Genomic DNA, 16773 nt, shown 5'->3' with positions numbered 1-16773 from the left:
TCTTTCCTCATCAAACCGATGTTGTTACGAGATGTCGAGCTTGGCATGGTGCTAGCATGGGGCGGTGTTTGTCGCAGCCACCTCCACAATGTCGAGGCCATGAGGCCGCACCCTAATCCTAGTTTACCTAGTTTCAATGAAAAAGATCGAATTTATTTACAACATTTTGTTGACCATGAATAAATGTGTGTTAAACCAATTCTCAAAAATAGACTCTTTTTTCTTATATTTGAATACAAATTTTAAACCATAAACATTATTAAATGACTAATTAGACAGTTATATATTTGTGTTCTTCTCTATTATACTTTTATTTTATATATTATACTACTAAAACTGCATTAAGATGAATGAGAAATTATAGGAAAAGAGATTAATGGGTTTTTAGTTAACCCACATACTTGAGAGAATTAAAAGAAAGTGAGTTTGTAAGTAGAAAGAGTTGCAAATTTTTTAACATCTATAGAACTAATGATCTCTCTTGCTCGTGCAAAGGGTGTAAATAGGGATGAAAATTGGGCGGGTTCACCATTCCTGTCTCCATCCTCAAGTGTCTATCATTGTCCCCATTCTCATCCCCATTTCCATCCCCGATGGATGCGGGAAATCAAATCATCTCCCCTTTGTATTTTGGGGCTTTTCCCCGGTCCATCTATGACCGATCCTCAATCTATCAACATAATAAATGCAACTTACACACACAAAAACAAAAAAAAATCAAGTTTAATAAACGATCAAAACCAAAAGCCATAATCAGATTGTGTTTACATAAATCATAAAGTTTAACGAGCATCGAAATAAGAAGCGACAATTTGATATACAAATCGTCGAACAAAATAACAATTGACGAACTCTTAGGACTTGGAATTGGAAACATAATTTGATATACGACTCTATCTATGATGGTCTAATATAGATTAATTCATTTTAGTCGATTTAAGTCAAATTCAATATATATATATACACACACACACACACAATTAGGAAAGCAGGGACGGGGCGGGTTGGAGATTGGAGTACCCGGTCCCGACCCCATCCCCGATTTTAGCATCATGGGTATCCTCAGCCCCGTACCCAGTACCTGTTTTTGCGAGGAATACCCGTTCCTAATTGGGGCGGGTCAACCAGGTTCCCCACCGGATCGGGTGAAATTTTACAAACTAAAATAATTTCAATTCCTTGAACTTGGATACATGTGGGTACGAATGCATGGCATCTCGACTATAAACGTTTACCGACCTTTTTGCAAAAATACTTCTTTCCTATGACTAAGACCCTGTTTGATATGGCATCTGACTGAGTCAGGTCAGACATTTTTGCTGACTCGGTCTGACCGAGAAAGAAGTTGGGAGTTGGCTGAGTGAGAAAGAAAACAAGGCTTTCCAACTAATGAAGACTACAAGAATAGAACTTGGGTCTCCCTTGTAGAAGCAATGGTGTTTACAAGCAAGCTGAAGAGTTTTTTGTGTTTTATCTTTAAAATAATATATTTAATGTCTATTATGGTGGAGGTTTTTGTATAAATTATTATTATTATTATTATTATTATTATTATTATTATTATTATTATTAATGTCTATTATTATTATTATTATTATTATTATTATTAATGTCTATTATTATTATTATTATTATTATTATTAATGTCTATTATTATTATTATTATTATTATTATTATTATTATTATTATTATTATTATTATTATTATTATTGTAATATTGCATAGAAACGTGTATAGCATCAGGGTAAAATGGTCATTTTACACCAGTCAGCTAGCACATTCAGTTAGATTTTCAATCAAACAACATGATTTCTTACTCAGTCAGAATTTCTTACTCAGACAGACCTTTTTCAGTTAGCACTTTCTCAGTCAGCAACTATCAAACGGGGCCTAAAATTAATTGATGCCTAACATTTGTGTAATATAAATATTTATATTGTTCGCAAAACGTTCCGGCACCAACCATCACCACCACCGCCACTTCTGCCACCACCATCACCTCCGAAACTAACCACCACCAACCACCGCCACCTTTGCCACCACCCACCGTCGACATATTTATATATGAATTATCAGTTTCGCTGTATATATATATATATATATATATATATATATATATATATATATATATATATATATATATATATATATATATATATGAAAAAACATCATAAATGGTCTCTGTGTTTTTTCAGATTCTGAAGTTTAGTCCCCGTGATTTAAAAATCTCATAGATGGTCCCTGTGCTTTCAAAACTTTTGACGATTGGTCCTTATTGCTAACTCCGTTAAGTTTTGTCCGTTAACTGAAGGGCATTTTCGTCATTTCACACCACAGGGACCATTTATGATCTTTTCAATTATTTATTTAAAAAAAGAAAAAACTAAATATAATTATTTGATATATAATCTCTCTCTCTCTCTCTCTCTCTCTCTCTCTCTCTCTCTCTCTCTCTCTCTCCATGGCACCAACAACACATACATACAAACATAAAAAAAAACATTTCATAACTCCTAAACCATTTCTAGAAGTAGAAAAAAATCAAAATTAAATCTGAAACACCAAAATAAATCTGGAACATCAAAAAAAAAAACCCCAGAAAATGAATACGAACTCGTTTGTCCTTTAAAATTGATTTAGGAACTAAAAACCTAGAAAAAAGTATGAAATCGATTTGTATGTGTGGTTTTTGTTTCTAAAAATTGATTTGTGCTTGTATATTCATCCCTAAGGAAGAACAATCGATCATGGTTGAATATATTCTTTCAGAGCCTCCGAGGAAGACAATTACTCACTGGAAATCTGATGAAATTGAAATCGATTACAGATCAAGCAACCATTCCACATCGAGTTCCTAGCACCACCATTTTCGTAGAATGCCTCTCATTCCTTCATCTTCTCTGGCGAGACTGCCTGCTTTTTCCGGAATCTGGAAAAAAAATTCCATTTAATTTAATTGTTTAAAAAACGAACAAGAAGGAATTCTTGAACAAATATAGAGATGTAAGCTATAACCTACGAGCAAACTTATTCTTGAACCAGATGTTGAAATGTTGAGCGAAACCTCAAAAAATGAAGATTAAAATCGAATCTTGCGATGAGAAACGGAGGCTCATGTTTTTCGGACTAGATTCAAGAACTTAGAAATAATTTATGGTGTTGCTTTAGTTTCGTCGATCTGATGGTGATTCTTGATGATGGCTCTCAAATTATTGTAATGGAGATGAAGGTCTTGACAGTGTACATCGACAAGAAATCGACAGATGATAAAATCAACATTTAGGGAAGAAGGAGATAACACGCCTGCAACCCCAGATCTTGAAATGAGAGATGATGAAATCGATTCCAATAAATCGACATGTGGGGTGGGGATTGTACATCAACGGGAAATCAAATGGGTTTAGGTTGTGCTGGTGTTTGCTGCATCTTCATCTTCTAGAGAGAGAGAGAGAGAGAGAGAGAGAGAGAGAGAGAGAGAGAGAGAGAGAGAGAGAGAGAGAGACCCATTTTGCCTATTATTTCAACTTTTTTTTAAAAGTGAGAACATCATAAACGGTCCCTGTGGTGTGAAATGACGAAAATGTCATTCGGTTAACGGACAAAACTTAACGGAGTTAACAATAAGGACCAATCGTCAAAAGTTTTGAAAGCATAGGGACCATCTATTAGATTTTTAAACCACAGTGACTAAACTTCAGAATCTGGGAAAACACATGGACCATTTATGATGTTTTTTCTATATATATATATATATATATATATATATATATATATATATATATATATATATATATATATATATATATATATATATATATATATATATATATATATATATATATTGAGAACAAATTTTGAATTTGTGTTTTCTTTTGAAAGTTAATTTCATATAGAGGACTTCCATTTTGTATCTTATATTCCATATTGCTTGGTGATACATTTTATATTTTCAATTGGCCTTTGCCATTATTTTCATTTTTTTTAATAAGTTAGATGAGGTTTTTCAACGAGCTATTGAGCTTTCTAATAATATTATGAGCAGGAGCCGAGCCAAACCCTATTAAACTAGTCTTGAGCCATAAGGATGCATGAGTACCTTATGGGTTCCCCGGACTCGGCATGAATTTCTTTTTTCAACCGAACCCGTCGGAGATGAGTAGTGCGGGGGAGGGAATGGGTGTGGGGTTCAGATTTCAGGTATGGCAATATCTGCCCCCTTTGCGTCCCTACTCACGAGATGTATGTATGTATGTATGAGAGAATAGTCTTAAAAAACGTTAACCCACAAAAGCCTCAATAACTATCATCAATACATGTATGTATGAGAGAACAGTCTTAAAAAACTTTAACCCACAAAAGCCTCGCTAGATAAAAGTTATACGTAAACTACAAACATGAATTAGTAAATGATTATTCTATTAAACATCAATATGAAAATTAAGGAAACGAGAGCCAAATTAAAGAAATTGAATGCGAGAGTTATACGGACCACTGGTAGTTATAATCCGTGCATGAGACCAAGCCATCAGTTTGATATGAGATTAAACGTTGATGATAGGATACTGAAGCTGAAAGACGAAATCAAGCGGCCAATAGCCCGGAGCAAATAGGATGCCTCAACCAAAATTCAGAAATTAGTGGCAACCAAGGCTTTAAGTAGCCCCAATGAAGCAAGTGTTTGCTGCTACTAATTGGTTGCTCTCAAGTCTCAACTAGGGGTTATTGCTACGAAAGTCCTATAACTCTATTAATTTTTTCCCTTTTAAATAAAATTAATTTGTCTTAGGTTTAGGTATTATTAAACATTAATGATTTTTCATTTAAATAGTCTATTTATCCTTGCGGTTTCCAATAAATCATATACAGGCATCACGAGAATCATTAATTGATTATGCACATAAAAGTTTGATGTAACTTAAAACATATAAAACCATTTGATTTACACCCATACTCCCGATACCAAGAGGATGGAGAGCTTTAAGGTCAGCAAACAACACCACCACAAACCATCACACCAGGTGCAGGTATACAAACCACACTGAAGAAGAGAGAGAAGAAAGATGATTGGCTGTTCACCGCTACCACGAGGCATAGATGATGGTGTGTATGGTGGCAGGTTGACACTGTGGTATGGGGGCGTTGAAAGGGGGTAAAATAGACAGCTATATAAAACCCAATTTTTTTATTAGATATTTTTATTTAAAAATAAAATTTATATATAATAACGATATAGGCCTTTTCTTTATGGTTTGTCTCGGACCTTTGAGAATATTTACTTTCTCGGAATCTGCACTTGCCCCATTGCTCTTCATGAATATATATTGGATGGTCTAATATACAAAGATATATACAAATACTCATGGCAATAGTAAGTGAAGTACGGATAAATAAATAAAAATATCCACTAATTAACTCATAAATGCTTCGCATCATGTCGTAAAGACTAAAACCCAAAATAGAAGCGGCCTAATTTGTCAATATTTAGAAGTGCTTTTCTTTCCATAAACGATCTTTAAACATTAAAACATGGTAGTGCCCATATCTAGTGATGGGTTTCTGAATGGATCTTGTAAAAGTTCTCGACGAGGCCATACTAGTACGTACCTAGCTAATGCGAGTTAGGTGATTGGTTGCCAAACGTAGTCCTTATGTATTTGTGATAGTGGTTTTCACAAATCTTACGTTCGCCTTTGGTAGGGGCCATGCAAGTTCAATTACTTTTGTAGAACCAAGCCAAGGAATTAATGCCGTATATATCATTGTAAAGTTACCTTTCCTACAGTCTTTATGATTCTTGCCAATAGAACGACATTACCAAACATTTACCAAAAAGATGTGACTTGAAATTATTAGAAGAATTTTCATGGATGGACATGTTCTTGTCTCCTGATGTCAATAGAGAAAAGGATCAACCTCCCACGAAGATACCCTAATAAACATAGCTACTAGTTTTTGGTGCGTTTAAATGTCTAAAAAAAGCATTGCTGAAAAGCCAGCTTTTAATGTCGATCAACAGTCGCTAAAAGCATGTGTTTTCTTATCGCTAAGAGGTTCCCCTACCATAATGACAAGAGAGAGAGTTTCTATATAAGGAAACCTACCTTGTGTACTAGATGCTACAACAATCATTTACTACTACAAATCAATTACGAAAACCGAGATTGATTTTAATGCAAATATAGGGTTAGAAAATACTATTTATCCAGTAGTGTCTTTGAGGTGCCTCTATCCTGGAATTGCAAAGGATGAATAAAGTATGGCTATTGACTACAATGATCATAAATCAAATGGATGTCTATCACCATAAAACCACGTTTATCCAATATATATAACGAAATGGGTACCACAATTAATGGCGCGCGAATCGTACATCTGCATGTGAACTTTTTCCCCGACATAAAGCGAAAACTCTAGTTTTTCATGGCATTTTCATGAGCAACATTATTTATGACAAAATACGTACGACTCACCACACAATCATTACACAAAGTCATACTAAATCAACCTCGCTAAGTTCTCGTGAGTGCTAGATGAGGTTCTTATATGAATCGAATCTTGTATTTAAATCTACTTATTCCATTCTGCCATTTCAGATTCTACCAGTGGTGGTGATGACAGGATTGGATTGTTGTGTTCGTGATAAAACTTACATGTTAAAAACTTATGACTGCAAATATTCATTTGTGAACCATTGGAACACAAAGTGCAAGTAGGCTAAGCGTAAATATAACAAAACAAAAAACTAACAAAAACAAAAGGTAATATTATTGGGCCCTTACGAACTTTTTTTGTTTTTGTTTAAAAGGCCTACCATGTTTTTTTTGGCCATGTATGGAAATAAACTTGTTTTTTGTGGGCTAAAAATGTCATTATCAGAAAAGTGAAGGTGTAACCCACTTATCTTTTCCTAGTTATTAAATAAGGGATTATGTCATTGCCAACTCATACCAATGACCACTCGATCACGTTCTAATTTTCACAATATAATTTTTCATTTTTAATTGAAATAAAACAAAATTTTCTTAAAACCCCAAGTAAAAAATCTCATTTATTCAAAACACAATTTTATGAAAATCAGAGTATCATAATAAATGCGGAACATCATTGTTGTTGATGAGTGTTTACATTCATGTCTTTGCCTTTCCACGATAATCAAAAGTAACAAAAAACATTTAATCCACAAATGTAAGCCAAAGTTTAGTAAGTTCTACCAAAATACAACATACATACAAGTATACACACAATGACCTTCAGTCTAACACTAGTTTGCCTCACTCGTCTTCACCATACAGTTGGTTCGCACTTGACCTTTCAACACACCGCTGGCCCGCCCGAGTATCTTGGTCTACCACACAAAGCAGGATTGCCTCAATCAACCACAAGATATGTCGATATATATAAGAAACAGACAATCAAACAGTTCAACAACACATGCAACTGTCTATACTAGTCTACCTGTCTAACAACCCACTACAACATACAAGGTCTCATACAACACACTACGCCACAACTGACAGATCACCAAATGAATGCATAGTTGTATATAATCAGAGGCAGGATAGGCAGGCAAATAGGTGATCCTACTCTAAAGTCACAACCAAAAAAGGAACATGCAAGAAAGCCTAAATCAAGAGTTCTCAGGCAATCCTATATGACTACATACAACTCCTATGATACTCAGTTGGACGAGCATCGAACTACTAATACTCTAACTGGCATATCACTACCCTGTTATATCCTATCATGCAGGGATATACATCGTAACCCATAATATAGTGAGGAAAGTCACCTGATACGCAGAACTAGAAAAACATTGCTACACTCTCAACACCTCACATTGGACAGACCTGCGAACTGACTATCACCCAATGAAGTTCAAACCTTAACCAATCAACCAAATCCTTTAAGTTAGACCCAAGGTCAAATTAGCCAAAAGTCAGCGGTCAAAGTCAACAGTGGAGTCATCACGTCGTGGCCAAAACCATAGCTACGCTATGGTGGCTAAATGCTAAAACAGTCGTGAAGTCCCTCACCACCACATTGTGACAACAACATTGCCATGCTGTGGTAAGTTGGCCAATTTAGTTCCTTATGCTCTGAACCCTTATTTCCAGAGCTTCGAAGCTCATATCTGGATCGATTAAGGCCATGCATGGATAAAGTTTCCAAATTTATCCCTTCTCTAAACTCCAAAAGCCTATATCTTAAACCCTAACTCAAAAGGGACCAAATAATCTAGAAAACTCATGCATGGTTGATTTATAACCAAGATACAAACTTTATGGGACCATAAGGTCTAAAAAATAGCATAAATCTTCTCTAAGGTCCTGGAGTTGCTTTAAACTCCAAGTATTCATTGCTAAAAGACAAAAAGGGACTTAATCACATCATAAGCAACCCATAAAATGGAAAGGTATGAACTTTATACCTTATTGTTAATGTATCCCACTTGGAGTATGTTAAAGATAACAGAACTGCTATCTTTAGGATGACCTAGCTAATGGTCGCAATCTGTCTTAACACCAGACTCGATCCCTCGACCTCGTGCTAGGACCTTCATGATTGGTGCCCTCACACCCAGGTCCAATTCCTAACAACAATCCTCGGTTCGTAATAAAACAAAACACAGTTGGACGTTTCCCAAAGAGACAAGTATAGCCCTCATGGCATTGTCCTCTGTTTATTTTGCACCAATATCAGACGACCATTAGTAGTGCACGATGCACCAATGGGACTCCTCCACGTCCTACCGGCCTAGATAGGACAAAGGACACCATTGAGATCATGTATAGAGAATAACGAGTATAAAAGGACCCTTCTTCTCTAGAATACGGGACCGCCTTTTCTCTATCCAAAACCCTAATCACCTTATTCTCAAACAAATACTAACTAGACCGCCGAAGCTTCGTCTCGGGACCACCTCCCGGACGTCGACTGACGTTATCTCTTTTTTGTTGTGATTACAGGGTTCAACCTAATCGGAATCATCATGTGACAGTGTTAAGTCTAAAGCTCATATCATAACATTTAGCACCATTCGGGCATGTACTCATAGTTACACAACTGTAATACAAATCTATACATCGACGATGACGGGAAAGGGACCTATGGAGTCCGGCGGAGGAGAAACAAGCCCACTCAGATCCATGTTGTCTCTTGATGGCATGCAAGAATCTGCACCCGAAGGGCATGCCTCCAACCAAACGCCAACATCGCAAGCACCAGGTTCCACAACGGAAACGGAAACGATAACCACCTTATGGCGACTACCACCCGTCACAATAGAGCATTTGGTTACAACCACGACTGCACCGCCTCGGATAATGGTGACCCGGAAATCACAACCACCGAACCAACAGTCACAACTATCAACTCAGCAATCACAACCACTGGTTTTTTAGATGTAATCACTGTCACAACAGGCGGGGATGAACGCTTAGTCCCCATGAACCATACTGTCTTCTGCACAACATCCAATGTCGATCTATCAATTCTCTCCCATAGCGAGCATGTCACATATTTCGCTCTTTGCTCAGCAACCTCTAATATTCAGCTCCTACTTCTAATAATTACATGGATCTATTCCCTAAGTGCCACTGTCACAAGAGTCCAACCCTCACTCATCATCGGCACAATAACTCAATACCCATGCTCAACAGTCACAGGGGCCAAACCTGTACATGCTCCAGAAGCCGTGATCGAGCTCACAACTGCAACAAAGCACACAAACAAGTTCACAACAACAATCGTACATTTCTCAAGCAGCAATGTACAATCAAGCGTACGACAACCCGTATTACACTAAATAGTTGTTGATGTATGGTGGTTTTCCATATGAACAAATGCAAAACCTAGTGAGGAGTACTATTTTTATTTTTTTGCATGAGCTCTTGTAGTATGAGATCCCATACTCGACGATGATACCAACCATGAAGTATGATGGTACCACTGATCCAGAAGAGCATATCGACACTTACGAGTGCATGATGATGTCAAGTTTCGACATGCACGTAGGTTCACATGCACGTATTTCCCTGTTATGCTATCAGGAAACGCAGGAAAATGGTTCAAGGCACTACGACATGGCAGCATCTTGAGTTTCGAGCAGTTATGATACCTATTCCTTAACAATTTCGTGTAGCTAAGGAAGGGAAAGGGAGATGTGAACTTAATTATGGCATGCAAGCAAAAGGAGGGAGAGTCTATAAGGGTGTATTACGACATATTCACTTTGGCAACGCTAAATATCCTGGGCCATGACGAATTCCTTGTCACTGGGGCCTTTGCCCAAGGTTTACTCCCTGGTCCTCTATCAAAGAAGATGCAGGAGATGGTACCTCAGTCAAGGGACGAGCTTAAGTAAAGATTCGAGAAATATTTTAGACAGATCGAAAGTGAAGAGAGAAAAGAAGCCAACCTTAAGGTTTTTGCCAATGCATAAATAAAACATGAAGAAGCAATCTCTCGCCTCGATACTGGCCATCGAGAGTGCCAGGACGGGAGCCATGGCAAGCATAATTGGCACTTGCGACACCCATCCCGAAGATATCGTCCATTTGTCAAAGACGAACACTTGAACCACCATACAAATGTTCACACCATCGAGAAAATCCCTTCAAAGATAGAAACAAAATAGGGCAAGTATTGTGAGTTTCACAAGAGTAAAACTCACGATACTAGCGAGTGCAGGATGCTGAAGAAAGAAATTGAAGAAAAGCAGCTACAGGGCGACATCTCTAATATCACAAAGGACTTGACATCCAAGTTCGATGTCGATCAGATTAATGCCCGAGCTCAAAGATACACAGGCAAGCGCTCAGAGAAATAGAGTGTCATATTCACCATCATTAGGCCTCGCAAAAGAGGTGATCCCCACAAAGCAAAGGACGACATCGAGGTATTATATAGTAATATATATATATATATATATATATATATATATATATATATATATATATATATATATATAAAATCAATATGAAATTCTCGATAGATGACCCAAGGCCACCAAACTAGGATCCCAAGGATCCACTCTAGATCACTGCCTACATACGCCAAACGCAAGTTCATCGTGTATACATCAAAAACGGCAACAGTACAAACATACTATATGAACATTGTTTTAGGTAGTTACCCACCTCCTAGAAGGTGGGACTAAAGCCTCTAACATGTGGAACATTATAAGGTTTCATAGGGTATAGGCTATGGCCACTGGGCACCATACATCTACCACTCACCTTGGTCAGTCACAATAGGAGGGATAAGATCATGCGAACGATTGAATTTTTAGTGATGCGCCTCCCAGCATAGCATAACATCTTGCTCGGGCGACCAACGCTCTTCCAGCTGTAGGCCATACCATCGAAAATCCATGGCATTGTCAAGTTTACCATGTGCACTAGGTCAGCCACAATAGTTTCCATTAACCCACGAGCACACCATTATCATCAAGTCATTGACACACTAGATTACCTAGGAAAAGTCAAAAGAAAATTGCCAAACAAGAAAAGCACATCATTCACCCAGATTACCTAGAGCAAATAGTCCGAATAGGCTCCAGACTATCGGAAGAAGCAAAACTAAAGCTAGTCTCCCTCTTGAAGCATCACAACAAGGTTTTCATATGGCGCGCCACAAACATAACAGGGATCAATTGCGAGGTCATTGAGCATAGCTTGAATATTCACTCGGGGAGCACCCTCATCAAGCAAAAAAAGAGGGGCAAATAGGTGATAGAAGCAAGCCAATTAATACAAAGTTGGCAAAGCTGGTGGATGCAGGCATCCTCCGGGAAGTAATTTTCCCTACCCAGATAGTGAACCCATTGATGGAGAAAAAGAATGATGGATCATGGCGGATGTGCATTGACTACTCCAATTTGAACAGTGCTTGTCTAAAGATCATTACAACCTCCCATAGATAGATCAAAAGGTCGAATACTTGGAAAGATTTCAATTTAAGTGCTTCCTCGACGCCTAAAATGGCTATCATCAATTCCATATGAAGAGAGAAGATGAGGAGAAAACAACATTTCATACCGATCGTGGCACCTTCTGCTACCTAAAAAGGCCATTCGGTCTCATGAACGTCGGGGCAACGTACTAGAGCCTGATGGAGAAAGTCTTTGCAAACCAAATTGGTAGGAACTTAGAGGTATACGTTGATGATATGGTCATCAAAAGCCATGACAAAGCAACATTGCTCCACAATGTCGAGGAAACCTTTCAAACATTGACGAAGGTGCGGATGAAACTCAAACCAGGTAAATGCACTTTCAAGGTGGAAGAAGGCCAGTTCATGGGTTATCAAATAACCAATGAATGAATACCACCCAAACATACCAAAATATAGGAAGTCCTCGACTCAAAAACCCCTCACAACCGCAAGGAAGTGCAAGAGATCAATGGAAAGTTAATAACACTCGACAAATTTATCTCCAAGTCATCGAGAAAGCTCTCCTACTTTTCTAAACTTTGAATGGATGAATCTGCAAAAACCAAGTCCAATGGACACCAGAGGCCGACAAATCCCTACAACATCTGAAAGAAGCACTGCACTAGCTCCCGACCATGACGAGCCTCATGCCGGAAGAAACTCTACATATATACCTGACAGCATCCAGCAAAGCCATATCATTGGTGCTAATCGTTGATAGAGATAAAAAGCAATTGCGAATACATTTCGTGAGCAGAGAGTTACAAGGTCCCGAGCTCAATTACCAAATCTTAGAAAAGCTAGTCCTCACATTAATCTATGCTTCCAAGCGACTCAGACGCTACTTTCAACCTCACAAGATTGAGGTTTTAACCAACTATCCAACAAAGCAATTCTTGTTAAGGCTAGAGAAGTCAGGACGTCTAGAGAAATGGGAATCGAACTAGGTGAACATGAAATATATTATCAATCATGCACCAAAATCAAATCTCAAGTGTTGGCAGAGTTCCTAGTTGAGATCCCCGACACACTCAAGAACATACCAATGGTCCTCCCACTAGATCACTCAGAGCCGAAGGTGAGTCAGGACGACTGGGAATTGTACATCGATAGAGCTGCAAGCATGGAGGGGTCAAGAGTAGGCCTAATCCTTAAGAACACCAATGAAGATGAAATCACGTACGCCATGTGATTGAACTTCCAATTCACCAATAATGAGGCCGAATATGAAGCACTTCAGTAGGCCTTTGGCTAGCTCAAGAAGTTGGAGTAAAATGCCTTGCAGCTCTTAGTGATTCTATCCTTAATACCAATCAAGTCAATGTTTAACACTCAAGTTTGGTAAGTTTATCATTTAACACTCCTCATCGAAAAACATAGCAATTTAGTCCTTTAGCTAGTACACGGGGCGTACTAGTGGTACGCTTGGCGTACTAGCCCGATGTCTTGATCACAAGACTTGACCACGTACGTAGGGGTACGTGGAGTATGCATAGCGTACATAAGTCTGAGCCAAACCCTAATTTTTTTGGGTTTGCACACTATTTAAACCTTATGATAGCCTCATTTGGATATCTTAAGCAAATCTCCATCCTCCTTGTCCTAAAGGCGAAACCCTAAGTGTGTTTGTGAGTTTGTGAGCTTGATAAGATTTTTTTTGGTGTCTTAAGGTGAAGAAGAAAAAGAGAAGCCCTTAGAGAAGTGGGTTGAGTTTGTAGATCCAGGATCACTTCCACATTTGCAAACTTTTTGAGGTAAAAATCTTACACCTTTGTGCTCTTCTATGCTAGATCTAGTTTTTGGAACATTTGTGCATCTTTTGTGTCCTTTGTCTTACAGGAGAGATTTTTATCTACTCCGGAGGCTAAGGATGCTAGATCCTAGCTAATTTCAGTCTCGAAGTTCATAAAAATGTCAACTTTATGGTACATTTTGACCCATGCATGTGTTAAGACCTTTATAAAGCTCTTTTTGAGCTCTTGAGCCCTATTAAGCCTTGCATGTGTGTAAAGTTGCCAACTTTACGTGATAAATAGTTTTAAAGAATCAGATATGGGAGTTTGGCTTGATGTCTCAATGGATTAAGTGCTTAATGGAGTGGGGTGGCTAACTGGGGAGTACACTAGGCATACCCAGCTGGTACGCTCCGCGTACTAGCCCCAGGAGGTGTACACTAAGCGTACAAGCTGAGTACACCCCGCGAACTCAATAGATGGGCTTTTTGGGCTTGCATTCTCGGTTTGGGCCATAGGTTGGGTTTTCTTCATTTGGGACTTGTTAGGCCATTAGACTTTTTATTTGGGCTTTTGGCTAGTGCCTAGGGTTCTTTAGATTTTAGGCCTATGATGGCTTTGGGCCCAAATTGGAAGATTGGGCCATATTTGGGCCTTGGGTTGCCAAGTAGAATTTAGGCCTTCGTAGTAGTTTAATTAGGCCTTGGCCTTGGGCCATGTTAGATGAAATGTAAAATGGTTTTTTGCCTTGGTTAATGACCCAATTGATTAGATTGATGGTTATGGATTGGAATCCAATTATTAATTGGATGTTATTGGTATTGATTGTGTGTGATTTGTCGGACCAGCAGGCAGAGATTTATCAAAGGGTTTCAACAGCATGAGGTGAATTTCCTCACTGTGTTTAGCAGGTCGAAGGCACCTATGATGGCTCATGGTTTATTATGTTAGGATGCTATATGTCTATGTGACTCTTGCATATGTTATGTGATGGTATGCTTACCGTCAAGACCCGATGTCGGGCGAGGCTCGATGACTGTATCGTATGCTATTGTCATTGTGATTATCATATGTTTTTATATGATTATATGTTTATATGTTTATATGTGTACCGGGCGGGGATCAATGTCAGGTAGGGCCTGATGGTTAACAGATCTGTATAGCGAGCGGGACTCGATGCCGGGCGGGGCCTGACGTCGGGTGAGGCCTGATGAAGGGCGGGGGCCCAGTATGTGATTATCATGTATGGTATGTGGTATTTTGGGGGAACTCACTAAGCTTTGTGCTTATGGTTTTTAGTTTATGTTTAAGGTACTTCTGGTTTGAAAGGGAAGAGCCTGTGATTATTGCAGAACACACACCACCTTATTCCACATTTTTTGTGATTTACTATGATATTTTATGATGTATTGATACACTCGGATCCATCTTGGTTTTATGATGATATTTTGGATTACCATTTTATTAATTTAAAATTTTAAAATTTTTGGTCTTATTTTTGGGACGTTACAAGTTGGTATCGGAGCCTTGGTTTGAGGGATTCAGATGTACTGTCGAGTATGTATGAACTCAAAATAAGGAGTTGGTAAAAAAATTCGAAAAAAAGTGTTGGGTCCAGAAGTGTTGCGTCTTTGGGCTCGGTCCTTAGCCCTATTTTGGTATCCGGTTTGGGCCTGTCTAACCGTGTTTGTTTTATTAGAGTTTAGTATTTAAGGTGCATGCATGCATCCTTGTTCATGATCGCTTTTCATTTATTATTCCCGGTATTGTACTACAAACCCTAGCTCGCCTCTACAGTGGAAGTTCTTTGTCGAGCTTTACTGAGGCGTGATTACATTTGAATCATTAAGCATTACTTGATTCTATATCGTGTTTATTGTGTTTGTTTATTGTATTGATTAACCTGTTAAAGATCTAATCGATCTAAGAGTTTTTCAACTCATCAATTGGTATCAGAGCAAGAGACTGTGTAATCCATACACATCTCTTCTGTTGAAGATGATCTTAGGGTTTTCCGCTTTGATTGATATTATTAGAGCCGTCATCTTCTATTGATGTAGTTCTTTAAATATTCGATCTTACCCTAATGTTATTTACAAGTCTGATCTTAAGCAGGTTTTTGAACAAAAATCGTCATGTCCATGGATGATTCTTAGTTAAACCCAATCAATATCTCCAACAGTATAGGATCGACGACAAGGATTCCTATATTGTACACTCAAGACTATGAGGTCTAGACGCATCACTTTGAAGACTACGTGATTGGTTCAGAAGACAATGGATATTTGATCTGGGAGGCGATTACTGTAGGTCCATTCGCTGACTCAAGCACTTCAAGAATCGTTAAAACTCAAAAGGAATACAATCAACTCATCAATGATGTGAAAGACATACCCCAAGATGAGAAGGAAAAGTTTTAGTGCAACATCAAAGCTTTAAGGATGATAAGATTCGCTTTACAATCGGACACATTTTGGTTGGTAAGCTCATGCACAATGGCGAAAGAAATTTGGGACAGGTTGAAGGAACTGTACTCTACGGATGAAGATCTTGAGCATTCAATCCAAACATTATTGCTTTCAGAGTTTGGTGACTTCAAGCAGAAGCCTGAAGAGAAGCTTATTCAAGCCTTTGATCGATTTAATCATCTACTGAGTAAGATTATAAATCATGGGATAGAAAGGAAAGTCATTGAACAAAATGTCACATTCATGAATGGCCTTAGACCCGAATGGATGGTTGTGGTGTATACTGTGAAGGCAAATGAACAATTCAAAGCTTATTCTTTGGCAAAACTGGTGGGGATATAATGTCACATGAGAGTGCAACGACTAAAGAAACGAATGTGGTTTCTGGCATGGGGTCCTTGGCTCTAATATCCAAAGCAAAGATTGCTGTCGAAGAAGAAGAAGATTTAGATCTTTCTGAATATGATCTAACTAGTGAAGATTTTGCTTTAATGGTGTCAAATCCCAAGAAGTTCATCAAAAGGAGGTTCCTAGCAAATATGAACCGAAACTGACAGGGAAGCTACAATGCTGAGAAAGCAAAGGAGGAACCGAAGAGTGTTTCTTAGACCGAAGAACCAAAGAAGGAGGCAAAACT

General features: G+C 38.2%; 1 long non-coding RNA gene across 1 annotated transcript; it reads right to left on the bottom strand.

Moving 5' to 3' along the window:
• Window positions 1-2381: 2381 nt before the first annotated feature.
• LOC128134020 (uncharacterized) lies at window positions 2382-3430 on the bottom strand. Its single transcript, XR_008232355.1, has 2 exons — window positions 3021-3430; window positions 2382-2930 (listed from the first exon to the last, which is right to left on the bottom strand). It is a non-coding gene; the product is annotated as an uncharacterized LOC128134020 (long non-coding RNA).
• Window positions 3431-16773: the final 13343 nt, after the last annotated feature.

Source organism: Lactuca sativa, chromosome 1 (assembly GCF_002870075.4).
Source record: "Lactuca sativa cultivar Salinas chromosome 1, Lsat_Salinas_v11, whole genome shotgun sequence".
NCBI lineage: Eukaryota > Viridiplantae > Streptophyta > Magnoliopsida > Asterales > Asteraceae > Lactuca > Lactuca sativa.
The sequence above is the reverse complement of the archived record's forward strand: the minus strand, read 5'-3'. Positions and strand labels throughout refer to the sequence as shown.